At 51.3% G+C, this 16,926-nt stretch overlaps 1 long non-coding RNA gene across 1 annotated transcript; it reads right to left on the bottom strand.

Annotated features, from left to right (window-relative positions):
- Nucleotides 1-16,105: 16,105 nt before the first annotated feature.
- LOC125335078 lies at nucleotides 16,106-16,584 on the bottom strand. The gene is made up of 3 exons (XR_007207335.1): nucleotides 16,525-16,584; nucleotides 16,361-16,402; nucleotides 16,106-16,266 (listed from the first exon to the last, which is right to left on the bottom strand). It is a non-coding gene; the product is annotated as an uncharacterized LOC125335078 (long non-coding RNA).
- Between the last annotated feature and the right edge of the window lie 342 nt (nucleotides 16,585-16,926).

The following is a 16,926-nucleotide window of genomic DNA, read 5'->3' as shown; positions in this document are numbered from 1 at the left end:
CCTAACCCCCCTAACCCTAACACTAACCCTAACCCTAAACCCTAACCCTAACCCCAAACCCTAACCCTAAGCCCAAACCCTAACCCCAAACCCTAACCCTAACCCAACCCTAACCCAACCCCTAACCCTAACCCTGGCAAAAAGAGAAAGAGGGAACAACGATCTGATGGGCCGCGCTTAACTTGTCCTTCCTTGCGCATGGTCAGTGTCCCGGGAGCTCCTGGCTTTGTGATTCCCTCAACCTTAAGACTAGGCGTAGCCCTAAACCTAACCCTAACCCTAAGCCAAACCCTAACACTAAACCCCTAACCCTAACACTAAACCCCTAACCCAAACCCTAACGTGACCCTAACCCTAACCCATACTCAAACTCTAAAGCTAACCTAACCCTAACACCTAACCCTACCCCAAACCCTAAACCAAACCCAAACCCAAACCCTAACCCCTAACCCTAACCCCAAACCCTAACCCTAACCTGACACCCTAAACTGATACCCTAACCCAAACCCTAACCCGAACCCAATCGGAACCCTAACCCTAGCCTGAATCCTAAACCTAACCCTAACACTAACCCTAGCCTAACCCTAACCATAACCCCAACCCTAACCCAAACCCAACCCTAACCCTACCACTGAACCTAACCCTAAGCCTGAACCTAACCCTAACCATAAACCCAAACCAAACCCTAACCCTAACCCCCTAACCCCCTAAACCTAACCCTAATCCTACCCCAACCCTAACCCTAACCACAACCCCAACCCCAACCCTAACCCTAACCTAATCCCAACCCTAACCCTAACCCCTAAACCTAACCCTAAACCCTAACCCTAACCCCAACCCTAACCCCAAACCCTAACCATAAACCTAACCCCCAACCCTAAACCCTAACCCCAAACCCTAACCCGAACCCCTAACCCTAACCCCTAACCCTAACCCAAACCCTAAACCCTAACCCAACCCTAACCCTTAACCCTAACCCCAAACCCTAACCCGTAACCCCAAACCCTAACCCCTAACCCTAACGCCAACCCCAATCCTAACCCTAACCCCTAACCCGAACCCTAACCCTAACCCAACCCTAACCCCTAACCCTAACCCTAACACTTAACCCTAACCCTAACCCCAAATCCTAATCCTAACACCAACCCCCAACTCTAAACCCTAACCCCTAACCCTAACCCTAACCCCTAACCCTAAACCCTAACCCTAACCCAACCCTAACCTAACCCTGGCAAAAAGAGAAAGAGGGAGCAACGATCTGATGGACCGCGCTTAACAAGTCCTTCCTTCCGCATGGTCAGTGTCCCGGGAGCTCCTGGCTTTGTGATTCCCTCAACCTTAAGACTAGGCGTAGCCCTAAACCTAACCCTAACGCTAAGCCGAACCCTAACACTAAACCCCTAACCCTAACCCAAACCCTAATGTGACCCTAACACTAACCCATACTCTAACGCTAACCTAACCCTACCACAAACCCAAACACATACCCTAACCCCGAAACCCAACCCAAACCCTAACCCCATCGTAACACAAACCCTAACCTTAACCCTAACCCAATCCTAAACCTAACCCTAGCCCTAACCCAAACTGAATCCTAAACCTAACCCTAACTCTACCCCTAACACTAACCCCCTAACACTAACCCTAACCCTAACTCAAACCTAACCCCTAACCCTAACACAAACCCTAACCCTAAACCCAACCCAAACCCTAACCATAAACCCAACCCTAAACCTAACCCTAACCCCCCTAACCCAAACCTAACCCTAACCCAAACCCAACCCTAACCCTACCCCTGAACCTAACCCTAACCTAACCCTAACCCAAACCCTAACCCTAACCCCTAACCCTAACCTCTAACCCTAACCCAACCCTAACCCCTAACCCCCCAAACCCTAACCCTAACCCTTAACCCTAACCCTTAACCCTAACCCGTAACCCTAACCCCAACCCGAACCCACTAACCCTAACCCAAATCTTAACCCTAACCCAATCCTAACCCTAACCCTAGCCCTAACCACCCTAACCCTAACCCTAACCCTAACCCTAACCGTAAACCTGACACCTAACCCTAACCCTATCCCTGGCAAAAAGAGGAAGAGGGAGCAAGGTTTTGATATGCCATACTTAACTTGTCCTGCCTTTTGCATGGGTAGGATCCCTGGGTCTCCTGGCTTTGCGGTTTTCTCAATCCTAGACCTAGGCATAACCCTAACCCTAACCTTAACCCTAACCCTAACCCAACCCTAACCCTAGGCATAACCCTAACCCTAACCCTGGCAAAAAGAGAAAGAGCGAGCAACGATCTGATGGGCCGCGCTTAACTTGTCCTGCCTTGCGCATGGTCAGTGTCCCGGGAGCTCATGGCTTTGTGATTCCCTCAACCTTAAGACTAGGCGTAGCCCTAAACCTAACCCTAACCCCCTAACCCGAACCCAAACCCTAACGTGACCCTAACCCTAACCCATACTCAAACGCTAACGCTAACCTAACCCTAACACCTAACCCTACCCCAAACCCTAAACCAAACCCAAACCCCTAACCCTAACCCTAACCCACCCTAATCCTAACCCTAACCCTAACCCATAACCCTAACCATGACCCTAACCTGAAACCTGACCCCTAACCCTAACCCTAACCCTGGCAAAAAGAGAAAGAGGGAGCAACGATCTGATGGGCTGCGCATAACTTGTCCTTCCTTGCGCATGGGCAGTGTCCCGGGAGCTCCTGGCTTTGTGATTCCCTCAACCTTAAGACTAGGCGTAGCCCTAAACCTAACCCCAACCCTAAGCCGAACCCTAACACTAACCCCCTAACCCTAACCCTACCCTAACCCTAACCCTAACGTGACCCTAACCCTAACCCATACTCAAACTCTAACGCTAACCTAACCCTAACACCTAACCCTACCCCAAACCCTAAACCAAACCCAAACCCTAACCCTAAACCCTAACCCTAACCTGACACCCTAACCCTAATCCCAAACCCTAACCCTTACCCAACCGTAACTCTAACCCTAACCTTAACCCTAACCCAATCCTAACCCTAACCCTAGCCCAAACCCTAACCCAAACTGAATCCTAAACCTAACCCTAACTCTAACCCTAACACTAACCCGCTAACACTAACCCTACCCTAACCATAACCCTAAACCTGAACCTAACCCTAACCCCCAACCCTAACCCAAACTCTAACCCAAACCCAACCCTAACCCTAACCCTGACCCACCCTAATCCTAACCCTAACCCATAACCCTAACCCGACACCTGACCCCTAACCCTAACCCTAACCCTAACCCTGGCAAAAAGAGAAAGAGGGAACAACGATCTGATGGGCCGCGCTTAACTTGTCCTTCCTTGCGCATGGTCAGTGTCCCAGGAGCTCCTGATTTTGTGGTTTCCTCAACCCTAACGCTAACCCGACCCCAAACCCTAACCCCGAACCCTAACCCAAACCCTAACCTGACACCCTAACCCTAAACCCAAACCCTAACCCAACCGTAACTCTAACCCTAACCTTAACCCTAACCCAATCCTAACCCTAACCCTAACTGAATCCTAACCCTAACACTGACCCCCTAACACTAACCCTAGCCTAATCCTAACCCTAAATCTGAAACTAACCCTAACCCCCAACCCTAACCCAAACTCTAACTCTAACCCAAACCCAACCCTAACCCTACCCCTGAACCTAACCCTAAGCCTGAACCTAACCCTAAACCCAACCCAAACCCTAACCCCAAAACTAACCCTAACCCCTAACCCTATCCCTAACCCAACCCTAACCCCTAACCCTATCCCCTAACCCTATCCCCTAACCCCTAACCCCAACCCTAACTCTAACCCTACCCCTGAACCTAACCCTACCCCTGAACCTAACCCTAACCCCAACCCAAACCCTACCCTAAGCCGAACCCTAACCCACTAACCCTAACCCCTAACCCTAACCCCCTAACCCTAACCCAACCCTTAACCCTAACCCCAAACCCTAACCTACTAACCCACTAACCCTAACCCCTAACCCTAACCCACTAACCCTAACCCCACCCTAACCCTAAGCCCAAACCCTAACCCGTAACCCCAACCCCCCTAACCCTAACCTTCTTGGCCTAACCCTAACCCTAAACCCTCAACCCTAAACTCTACCATGGTCAATTGAGGAGGGTCTAATATGCTCCATAAAGAAGTCCAAGGGAATAGGACACAAACAGAAGGCACTACCAGAAGCAACAACGAAGACGGATGAGAACATCTCCTGTACTTCCTCTGGTCTCAGAAAGCAAAAATGTAAAGCTGCTGGAATAAGCCCAATCTGGGAAAGTAGGCGAGCAGAGACCCCCCGCTGCTGATACGGCCCAGAACAATGCTGATAAAGCATTGAGACATAACAAGGCCCTATGATGCGGAAGTCGATGGCCACAAACTACACAACATACATAACTACATAACACAAACTACATAACACAGATGGAAGTTGAAACTGCCCCGCAGTTTCACCTGATGGACCCAAGATTCCTGCTGCAAAATTGGCCAGAGGCCGATGATGCCAAAGGAAAGAAGGCTCTAAGGCAATAGCACGTGATGGTGCAACAACTTACAAGACTTTAGTGCCAAAGCTGTTAAGAAGATGCTCAAGAAGCTCAGTAGGCCTAGAGAAGGAGGCGATGACTGCCGGGTGACCGCTCTGGACCCCAAAGGTGGGCTCCTCGGGTGAAAGGATCTGCGATGACATTGAGACTCAAAGAGGGCAGATGACACAAAGCTCACAAAAACGTGGGTATGGAACTGCTCAGCCCGGCAAAGGGTCATTTATCGATCTCAGAGTGTAAAAGCACACAAGAGATTTCAGTTTTAATTAGAGGTCTCATACAAGGGCAGCAGTTTTCCCCACAATTTTTCACTAGCACTAGTTCTTGTTGGAGGTATATTTGGTGAATGTGAGGAGTTTGCTTTTACTCTGTCTCTTTTGGTGAGTCAGTATTCTTTGAATTCCTAAAGTATCCCTCTTTTAAAGCAGCCTCTAGCAAATGATTTTTATTCTTCTCTTCATCTAATTGTTTCTGTAAAATCTCCACTAGGTTTTGAAGGGAATCTATGATTGCTTTCTCCTCAGTACATCGCTTTAAGTGGTGATCTATAGCTGCCACAAGGCATGGTCTTAAAACGGAGCAGATTATGATTTTATTTTGGCCAAATTTAAATCTAGTCTCATGTTGTAAAGAACATACTCTATCAGTTACATTATCCAAATTAAACCAGTTATTTTGAGCCCATTCTTCCTCTCCCGGAGAGGGCTGGGCATTATGTTTTGCTAGCAGAGCATAAAACGCAGCTTTAACTTTTGCACTGGGGTTTTCAGTCATTTTATGAAGGGATCAAAACCACTACAGGGAGGTAAAAGTTAATTACACACTGCGACACACACAGCTTCACTGTGTCTCCCTTCGCTTCCCTGGGTGGGTGAAGAGACCAAATCTGCTTGGGAGGTACTCCTTAAGTTACTTATGGTTGTCTCTTTGCTACACCAAGCAGTCTAAATTCACACACACACACACTAAAACAGTTCCCCCTTTTACACTAAGAGATCTTTTGCGAAAAATCTGAAGACAGAGCCTTCAACTGAGGATGGGGTGCTTTTCACCCAGGCATGTGCAGTTTGCGGGAAATTCGAGTCACCCCCCTTGCTTTCTAGACACCGCTCACCCTTTTCAGGGTGTCGGGCTAGGTGTGGCTGGGGCAAAACGTCCTTCCCATATTACAGACTACACACAACCTTGCAACCCCTTCTGTCTGTCAGATCCTGTCCGTGATGCTAGTTTAATGTCACGATCCGCTAATATAAGTGGGGGTCGTGATGGTTTGTTTATCGATCTCAGAGCGTAAAAGTGTTGGGGAAGATGAAACAGGAAAGCCTTAGAAATATGATTGCCTGACAAAAGATTTTGGGAATATGAAAACTACAGGCAACATCGAAATGAAAGCCACTTTTGAAATACCAGGTCTTAGTTACTGAACAACTAGAAAACAATGGTATGGCCACTGAAGTAATCCCCTCTTGATGGAACAATACCCTCTGCTTGCAAACAGGTCCAAGGGTCAGAGCAGACCCTACTAGCTCAGCAGAAGGGGTCCAAAGAGTAGTTTTTAGAAGTTAAGATGTAACACTCTATGGTAATATAAGAACTCTTATAGGCTGTATGTAAATGCTATAGGATTTGTATCTTGTATTAGATTGGTTAGTGACAATTAGAATATTCAGTACAGAAGATGATTTATTGTATTGTAACCAGGACTTCAGACATTCTCACTTCTATTCATTCTCTCTCTTCCACTTCTACTCTTGCTCTTACTCTTACACCCTCTCTCTCTCTCTCACCCGTTCGCTCTCGTGGGCCTGCTCAGAGCTGAGTCTACCAGCTCTGAGCAGTGCCCCAATACCCACGCCCTTTACAATAAACCGACTGTGTCCCAAGACCTGCCTATAGAGATCTCTCGTCTCCATCCGTCACCGTCTACGTCTGGCCGTCCCGACTGGACCCCAGAACCCCGTAACCTACATAAAAGGACACGCGAGATTGCAGTTTTAATCAGAACAGTGCACCTTTATTAAGTGCCCACAACACAGTAATGCGATAGAAGAGAGAAAGAGAGAGAGAGAGAGAAGGAAACACAGAGAGGAAGAAAAAGAGGGGGGCAATAGCTACCAACAGATGAGACGAAGTCCGCGTGGTCTTCCGCCAATAGATTCGTCTTCTTTCCGTGGGGAGATCTCAGACGCGGTTATTTCAGAAAGTCCCTTTATAGTCCTTTTCAGAGGCGAGGGGCAACTGGCCAAGAGGTTGGGAAATCTACAGCTGTTGTTATGGGGTCCGTTGCTTTGGGAAATGGGTACAGGACAGACGTACAAGACAGTTGTACAGGAGAGGTGCACAGGACAGGTCATTCCTTTCCCCTTCAGCGCAGTCCTTCCCACCTGGGAAGCATGAACGGCACAGTCCATTGCAACCTGCACTAATTTTCCTCAGGAATGCGTACCAGTTCCCAGTGGGCACACCCACAGGCAACACTTGGCAGACATCCCACCTCAGCCAGGCCAGGACTCCTGTGCTCAGTCTCTGTCCTCGGCAATGATCGTGAGGCAGATGAGGGATCTTTGGACTGTCTCTTACACCGTTTCCAAACTTGGGCTCCACACCGGCTCATGGTACCTAAGACAACAAAACAGAAAATGCGACTATCGCCCTCCAGAAGATTAATCCCCAGGGCTCCTCTACACTGCTGCCCCAGAGCACCTCAAATCATCCGACTCTGGAGGTGGCCTGGAGAAGGCCTGCAAAGTGAAAAGGTACAAGTTTGGCACGCCGCCGCATACCACCCGCCTATTAGTCGCCCCACCTTAATGCCGACTTGCCTGCTCGCCTCTGTTCCTTGGCACGCCTAGGGCGGCGGCAGCACCTGCAAAGAAACAAAGCAAAAAAACATGCTGAGAGACTGAAATCACAACCTCCCCACTCCGACTGAAGTATGCCACACCGATACCTTAAGCTTGCACCCACCTGGCCTCTGGCATTCTGGGCCGGGACATCTTGTGAGTGGACCGCTGAAAAGGAACAAACAACAATGGATGCTTAGAGCTGAACCAGACATTGATACTGGAGCAATACCAACTCCTTCTGTCCACCAGTCACCTTTAATGTCGCTCCATCAACCTTAAACATCAATATCCGGCTTTACTACCTAAAAACAAAGACAAGGAACAATGCTGTAACATAGCCACCATTTATGCTTGCCATACAAAGACAAACAGTGACTGACCTTCCTGTGGGAACCCCCTCTCCAGGTACAGGGCACTCTGCCACAGTCTTAATCCACCTGCATCTGAAAGAAAGTGATGACAAAAGTCAAAGGGCTGCATGAGAACTTAACAGCTCCAGCGACCCTGTGTCAATCTAGGAATACCATCTTGAAGCCAAACTACACCCTACATCACAAATTACAAGCCCCCAGGCCTTGTCCTATTACGCTCATACACCAGAGTATGCAGCAGGGCAGAGCAGCTCTGGGCCAAACCCACTCAGGCAGCCGTGACACAGGAGATGACAAACAAAGGAACCCTAACCCTACAAGGAGATAAAACTCTGGGCTAGATGATCACAAGGACCAAGAGAATGAGATGACCCAGGCGAGACCAATGGTGAGCCAATGAGGCTGCAAGAACCCTGGCAGAAGAGAATGATAACAGAAGGACTTATTCCAAGAACCGCAAAGATGCATGCCCGAGAATTGGACAGGTAGAATCCTCTAGCTATCTTCTCATTCTTACAAGTCCTCATCCCCTATAATGGATCATTGTGGTGCACAGCTGTCAATGCAGCTCAGAACAAGACCTGAAAAGACACCTGACTCAACGTCGCTGAAGAGAGACATGATTCTGATGCACCTCCAAGCTCACAAGTCAAAGGATCAATGGTATCAGCACTGCACTGAGGAACACCAAGAACAGAGATGCTAAGAATAATGCCCAGCGTTTGCGATAAGCATCACAAAGGGCTAAGGCGAAAGACCTGTGACACGAGATGCACAAAAGACACAGAGCGCACAATAGACAAGTGAAATGTACCGGAACCACTCTGCCCTGCGCAACTCAGCACTGTGATCAAAAGCAAGACTTTTGCTTTATGCGGCCTAAGGGGCCCCTTCTTGGGTATCCCCACCTCCAAATCTGACTCAAAAATACCTCCTGGTGGGTATACTCAACACCCCGCTTTCACCCCCTCTGTGGGTAGCAGGCCTCGACTTATCTCTTGGATGCCTGAGGATGTCAATCTGATTCAGGTGCAAAAGAAGGCCACCTCGCCATGCAGGAAGCTCATGCCTTCATTGGGCTGGTTATCGCTTGGTCAGCTACAATAAACAAAACCAAAGAATGTCAGTGCATGAACTTAGTGGCACCACAGCCAAAACCCATCAATTCTGCCCCTCACCATCTCCTAAAAAGGCCAGGGTCCTCGGAAAGCACACTTTGGCCACGCTCCAAGGCCAACGCCATCGTCGCAGGGTACACCTGGGTTGAGTGGAGAGGAGGTGATGTGGCATTGCTGAAACTTGAGTGGACCCTCGCTCCTCCTCCCTCCCTCCCCGACTTGCTGCAATTCCTCAGCTGTTGCCAAAGGCTACCCGGATGGTACGTTCACATGGAAAATGTAAAGGCTTCATCACAGAGTCCCGTGATACTTGCAGAGGACTCACGAGGGCGGCAAGATGGGTCCGTCGGCCGGTCGGTGAGGGGTTCAGCATAATACAAGGGGACCGCCTGAAACACACAAATGACAATGGATGCTTAGAGCTATACCAGAACTTGGCACCCAAGGAATAACAAGTGGTTCTTACCACCCAGGACTTCTTACCTTGTTCACTTGACCTTGACTGCTGAGATCGGGCTTGACCTCCTAAGAACAACGAACAATGCTGTGACATAGCCACCATTTACCCTTGCCCTACAAACACAAACGGTGACTGACCTTCCTGCAGGAACCCCCTCACCCGGTGTGGGGCGCTCTGCCACGGATTTAATCTGTCTGCATCTGAAAGATAGGGATGACAAAAGTCAAAGGGTTGCATGAGAACTTAACAGGCTCCAGCCATCCTGTGTCAATCTAGGAATACCACCTTGAGGTCAAACTACACCCTACATTACAAACTTCAAGTCCCCGGGCCCTGTCCTATTACACCTATACGCCAGACGGTGCAGCAGGGCAGAGCAGCTCCAGAGAAAACCCACACAGGCACCCGTGATACAGCAGATGACAAATGCGGGGAAGCAACAAGGAGAGAAAACCCTTGGTGAGAAGAATGACCGCAGGCACATCGAAGGGCTAAAGCAGAAGACACGAGACACCCAGTAGAGACAGAACACACAATAGACAAGCTGCACAACGTGCACTGGGACTGCTCTGCCTGGCACGCCTCAGCGCTGTGATCGAAAGGGAGACTTGCCCTTTAGGGGCCCTAAAGGGGCCCCTTCTTAGACATCCCCATCTCTGAAGCTGACTCAATATTCCCTCCCGGCGAGCCCCGACCCGACACCCCGCTTGCATCCCCTCAACTTATCTCTCGGACATCCAGGGATGCGAATCCTCCTCAGGTGCAAAAGAAGGCTGCTCACCGTCTGGGAAGCGCCTGCCGTCATCGGGCTGTCGTCTCTTAGTCGGCTACGATAAAAAAAAACCAAACGTCGAGGCCTGAACTTAGCGGGACGTGGGCCACTACAATTCTTGTACTCACCATCTCCTAAGATGGCCGGGGTCCTCGGGCCGCACGCTTCGGCCGCGCTCCGAGGCTGACGCCACCGTCGCAGGCTATACCTGAGCTACGAGGAGACAGGCCATGTGGCATTGCTGAAACCCGAGTGGACTCTCGCTCCTCCCTCCCTCCCCGACTCGCCGCAACTCCTCGGCCGTTGCCGAAGGCTACCCGGACGGCACCGTCACGTGGAAAAGGTCAAGGCTTCATCGCAGAGCTTTGCGATACTTGCGGAGGGGTCACGAGGGCGGCGAGCCGGGTCCGTCGGCCGTTCTGCGAGGGGGTTCGGCGTAACGCAAGTGGACCGCCTAAAACGCACAAATGACAATGGACGCTAAGGGCTGCACCAGAACTTGGCACCCAAGCAAGAACAACTTTTTCTTTTCAGCGGTCACTGCTTACCTCGCTCACTTGACATTGACTGCTGAGATCCGGCTTTACCTCCTAAAAACGAGGACAGAACAACAGTGGAACAGAGCCACCCTGTTACACTTGCCCTGCAAACACAAACGGCAACTCACCTTCCTGTGGGAACCCCCTCACCTACTATGGAGCGCTCCACCACAGATAGAATTGATCTGCATCTGAAAGACAGCGATGACAAAAGTCAAAGTGCTGCATGAGAACTTAAAGGCTACAGGCACCTTGTGTCAATCTAAGAATACCATCTAGACGGCAACTACAGCCTACACAACAAATTTCAAGTCCCCGGGCTTTGCCCTATCGCACCTATAATGCCAGGCTATGCAGCAGGGCAGAGCAGCTCCGGGCCAAACCCACGCTGGCCCCTGTGACACGGGACGTGACAAACAAGGGGGTGCAACACGGAGAGAAACTCCCAGTGGGAAGGATGGCCGCCAGCACCTCTAAGGGCTAAGGAAAAAGACACACGACGCGAGAAGCCCAAAAGACGCAGAACACACGACAGACGAGCGACACAAGGCGCACCAGGACTGTTCTGTCCTACGTGCCTCAGCATTGTGATCCAAAATGAGACTTTCCCTATACGTGGCCTAAAGGGGCCCTTCCTTGGACGTCCCCGTCTCCAGAGCTAATTCAAAAATCCCTCCGACGAGTCCTGACCCGGCACATCGCTCTCATCCCCTCTGTGAGGCGTAGCCCTCCACTTACCTCTCGGCTGTCCAGGGATGCAAATCTGCATCAGGTGTGAAAGAAGGCCACCTCGCCATCTGGGAAGTTCCAGCCGTTGCCAGGCTGTTGTCTCTTAGTTGGCCACAAGAAAGAAAACCAAACGTCAAGGCGTGAACTTAGCGGCACATCAGCCAGAACCCGACAGTTCCTCTACTCACCATCTCCTAAGAGGGCCAGGCTCCCTGGGGGTCGCACGCTTCGGCTGCGCGCCGAGGCTGACGCTGTCATTGCGGCACATACCTGGGTTAAGAGGAGACAAAGTGATGCGGCATCGCTGAAACTTGAGCGGACCCTGGCGCTTCCTCCCTCCCTCCCGGACTCGCCGCAACTCCTCGGCCGTTGCCTTCACGTGGAAAAGGTCAAGGCTTCATCGCAGAGTCCCGTAATACTTGCGGAGAGCTCACAGGGGCGGCGAGCCGGGTCCGTCGGCCGGTCGGCAACGGGGGGGGCCGGGGGCAACGGGGGGGGGGGGGGGGGGGGCGGCGTAATACTAGTGGACCACCTAAAACGCACAAAAGACAATGGATGTTAAGAGCCGCACCAGAACTTGGCACCCGAGCAATAACCACTTTCTTTCCACCCGTCGCTGCTTACCTCGCTCACTTGACGTGGACTGCTGAGATCCGTCTTTTCCTCCTAAAAATAAAGACAAAGACCAATGCTGTAACGTAGCCACCATTTACCCTTGCCCTACAAACACAAACGGTGACTGACCTTCCTGCAGGAACCCCCTCACCCGGTGTGGGGCGCTTTGCCACGGATTTAATCCGTCTGCATCTGAAAGATAGTGATGACAAAAGTCAAAAGGTTGCATGAGAACTTAACAGGCTCCAGCCATCCTGTGTCAATCTAGGAATGCCACCTAGAGGCCAAACTACACTCTACACTACAAATTTCAAGTCCCCGAGCCTTGTCCTATTACATCCATACACCAGGCTATGCAGCAGGGCAGAGCAGCTCTGGGACAAACCCAAGCAGGCAGCCGTGACACAGGAGATGACAAACAAGGGGACGCTACGAGGAGAGAAAACTCTGGGCTAGATGAGCACAAGGACCAAGAGAATGAGGAATGAGATGACCTAGGCGAGACCGGCGGTGAGCCGACTAGGCTCCAAGAACCCTGGCAGAAGAGGACGCTAACAGAAAGACTTAATCCAAGAACCGCAAAGATGGATGCCCGAGAATTGTATGGGCAGAATCCTCTAGCTGTCTTCGCATTCTTACAAGTCCTCATCCCCTGTAATGGGTCGTTGTGGTGCACAGCTGTCGATGCAGCTCAGAACAAGACCTGAAAAGACACCCGACTCAACATTGCTAAAGAGACGCAATACTGATGAAGTTCCAAGCTCAAGAGTCAAAGGATCGATGGTATCAGCACCACACTGAGGAACACCAAGAGAAGAGATGCTAAGAATAACGCCCAGCATTTGCAATAAGCAGCTCAGAGGGCTAAGACAAAAGACCTGTGACACGAGATGCCCAAAAGACAGAGAACACACAATAGACAAATGACGTGCACCAGGACTGCTCTGCCCTGCACACCTTGGCATTGTGATCAAGATTTTCCCTTTATGTTGGCCTAAGGGTCCCCTTCTTGGGTATCCCCACCTCCAAATCTGACTCAAAAATCCCTCCTGGCGAGTCCCAACTCAACACTCTGCTGTCAGCCCATCTGTGGGTCACAAGCCTTGACTTATCTCTCAGACGTCTGCCTCGGGCACAAAAGAAGGCCGCCTCGCCATCCGAGAAGCTCCTGCTGTCACCGGGCTGTTCTCTCTTAGTCGGCTACCGCAAAGAAAACCGAACAAACATCAGTGCGTGAACTTAGTGGCACCTCAGCCAAAACCCGACAATTCCGCTACTCACCGTCTCCTAATAGGGCCAGGGTCCTCGGACCGTACGCTTTGGCCGCGCTCCGATACTGACACTGTCATTGCAAGGTATACCTGGATTAGGAGGAGACAAGGTGATGCGACATTGCTGAGACTTGAGCAGACCCTCACTCCTCCTCCCCCTCCCTGACTCGATGCAACTCCCCAGCCGTTGCCAAAGGCTGCTCAGAAAGACCCTTCGAACGGAAAAGGTGAAGGCTTGGTCGAATAGTCCCATAATATTTTCAGAGGGCTCACAAGGGTGGCAAGGCAGGTCTGGCAGCAAGGAGCCTCGGAGAATACAAGCAGACCACCTAAAACACACAAATGACAACGGATGCTTAGAGCTGTACCAGAACTTGACACCCAAGGAATGACAACTTTTTCTTTCCACCTCTCACCGCTTACCTTGCTCGCTTCATTTTGACTGCTGCGATCCGGCTTGACCTCCTAAAAACAAAGAACAATGCTGTAACGTAGCCACCATTTACACTTGCCCTGCAAACACAAACGGCAACTCACCTTCCTGCGGGAACCCCCTCACCCGGTGTGGGGTGCTCTGCCACGGATTTAATCTGTCTGCATCTGAAAGAAAGTGATGACAAAAATCAAAGTGATGCATAGGATCTTAATAGCTCCAGCCATCCTGTGTCAATCTAGGAATACCACCTTGAGGTCAAACTACACCCTACATTACAAACTTCAAGTCCCCGGGCCCTGTCCTATTACACCTATACGCCAGACGGTGCAGCAGGGCAGAGCAGCTCCAGAGAAAACCCACACAGGCACCCGTGATACAGCAGATGACAAATGCGGGGAAGCAACAAGGAGAGAAAACCCTTGGTGAGAAGAATGACCGCAGGCACATCGAAGGGCTAAAGCAGAAGACACGAGACACCCAGTAGAGACAGAACACACAATAGACAAGCTGCACAACGTGCACTGGGACTGCTCTGCCTGGCACGCCTCAGCGCTGTGATCGAAAGGGAGACTTGCCCTTTAGGGGCCCTAAAGGGGCCCCTTCTTAGACATCCCCATCTCTGAAGCTGACTCAATATTCCCTCCCGGCGAGCCCCGACCCGACACCCCGCTTGCATCCCCTCAACTTATCTCTCGGACATCCAGGGATGCGAATCCTCCTCAGGTGCAAAAGAAGGCTGCTCACCGTCTGGGAAGCGCCTGCCGTCATCGGGCTGTCGTCTCTTAGTCGGCTACGATAAAAAAAAACCAAACGTCGAGGCCTGAACTTAGCGGGACGTGGGCCACTACAATTCTTGTACTCACCATCTCCTAAGATGGCCGGGGTCCTCGGGCCGCACGCTTCGGCCGCGCTCCGAGGCTGACGCCACCGTCGCAGGCTATACCTGAGCTACGAGGAGACAGGCCATGTGGCATTGCTGAAACCCGAGTGGACCCTCGCTCCTCCCTCCCTCCCCGACTCGCCGCAACTCCTCGGCCGTTGCCGAAGGCTACCCGGACGGCACCGTCACGTGGAAAAGGTCAAGGCTTCATCGCAGAGCTTTGCGATACTTGCGGAGGGGTCACGAGGGCGGCGAGCCGGGTCCGTCGGCCGTTCTGCGAGGGGGTTCGGCGTAACGCAAGTGGACCGCCTAAAACGCACAAATGACAATGGACGCTAAGGGCTGCACCAGAACTTGGCACCCAAGCAAGAACAACTTTTTCTTTTCAGCGGTCACTGCTTACCTCGCTCACTTGACATTGACTGCTGAGATCCGGCTTTACCTCCTAAAAACGAGGACAGAACAACAGTGGAACAGAGCCACCCTGTTACACTTGCCCTGCAAACACAAACGGCAACTCACCTTCCTGTGGGAACCCCCTCACCTACTATGGAGCGCTCCACCACAGATAGAATCGATCTGCGTCTGAAAGACAGCGATGACAAAAGTCAAAGTGCTGCATGAGAACTTAAAGGCTACAGGCACCTTGTGTCAATCTAAGAATACCATCTAGACGGCAACTACAGCCTACACAACAAATTTCAAGTCCCCGGGCTTTGCCCTATCGCACCTATAATGCCAGGCTATGCAGCAGGGCAGAGCAGCTCCGGGCCAAACCCACGCTGGCCCCTGTGACACGGGACGTGACAAACAAGGGGGTGCAACACGGAGAGAAACTCCCAGTGGGAAGGATGGCCGCCAGCACCTCTAAGGGCTAAGGAAAAAGACACACGACGCGAGAAGCCCAAAAGACGCAGAACACACGACAGACGAGCGACACAAGGCGCACCAGGACTGTTCTGTCCTACGTGCCTCAGCATTGTGATCCAAAATGAGACTTTCCCTATACGTGGCCTAAAGGGGCCCTTCCTTGGACGTCCCCGTCTCCAGAGCTAATTCAAAAATCCCTCCGACGAGTCCTGACCCGGCACATCGCTCTCATCCCCTCTGTGAGGCGTAGCCCTCCACTTACCTCTCGGCTGTCCAGGGATGCAAATCTGCATCAGGTGTGAAAGAAGGCCACCTCGCCATCTGGGAAGTTCCTGTCGTCACCGGGCTGTTGTCTCTTAGTTGGCTACAAGAAAGAAAACCAAACGTCAAGGCGTGAACTTAGTGGCACACCGGCCAAAACCCAACAATTCTTGTACTCACCATCTCCTAAAATGGCCAGGGCCCTCGGGCCACATGCTCCGGCCGCACTCCCAGTCTGACGCCGCCGTCACAGGGCATAGCTGAGATAAGAGGAGACAAGGCCACGTGGCATGGCTGAAACTTGAGGGGACCCTCACCCCTCCTCCCCCCCTCCCCCAACTTGCCGCAAATCCTCAGCCATTGCCAAATTCAACGTGGAGGGCACCTTCAAATGGAAAAGGTCAAGGCTCCGTCACAGAGTCCCGTGATACTTCCAACAGGCTCACGATGGCGGCGAGCCGGGTCCATCAGCCGGTAGGCGAGGCGATTTGGCATAAAAAAGTGGACCACCTTAAACATACAAACAACAACGGATGCTTAGAGCTGCACCAGAACGTGGCAACCATGCAATAACAACTGGTTCTGTCCACCGGTCACTGGTCACCTCACTCATTTGACATTGATTGGTGATACCTGGCTTTACTTCCTAAAAATTAAGACAAAGAACAATCTGGTGACATAGCCACTGTTTACACCTCCCCTGAAAAGCTGAATGACAATGGACCTTCCCGGGGGAGACAGGGCAAAACAAAACGGAAAGGCATGTACCGACATAGGGTCCGAAAGCATGGCATTGCCGGATTAGTTTCCATCTGAAACCGCTTGACCATGACCTCTTTCCGCAAGGGCCTCTGTCATATTGGACCAGCGGTTGGAATGCTTCAGACCACCTGTAAAACACAAAAAAACAAAGGATGTTTATAGTTTTATTACTAACACATTAAAACTCCGGTAACATCCAGCTCTGTGCTGGAATCAATACTCATCTCAGTCACCAATACTCATCTGGCTCATGGTGCCCCCGGTACCAGTACCTGGCCGTACCAAGCGCTTCGCATCTTCTAATGAAACAAAGAGCCAAACAACGGGGTAAGCATTGAAGAAAGTCAGGCTGGAGCTTGGGCTTCAGGTGCCAACCCACCTCATTGCTGTGCTCCTCTGGCCTCCTCC

The sequence above is a fragment of the Corvus hawaiiensis genome, chromosome 18 (assembly GCF_020740725.1).
Source record: "Corvus hawaiiensis isolate bCorHaw1 chromosome 18, bCorHaw1.pri.cur, whole genome shotgun sequence".
Lineage (NCBI taxonomy): Eukaryota > Metazoa > Chordata > Aves > Passeriformes > Corvidae > Corvus > Corvus hawaiiensis.
This window is presented reverse-complemented; position numbering and strand designations above follow the sequence as displayed.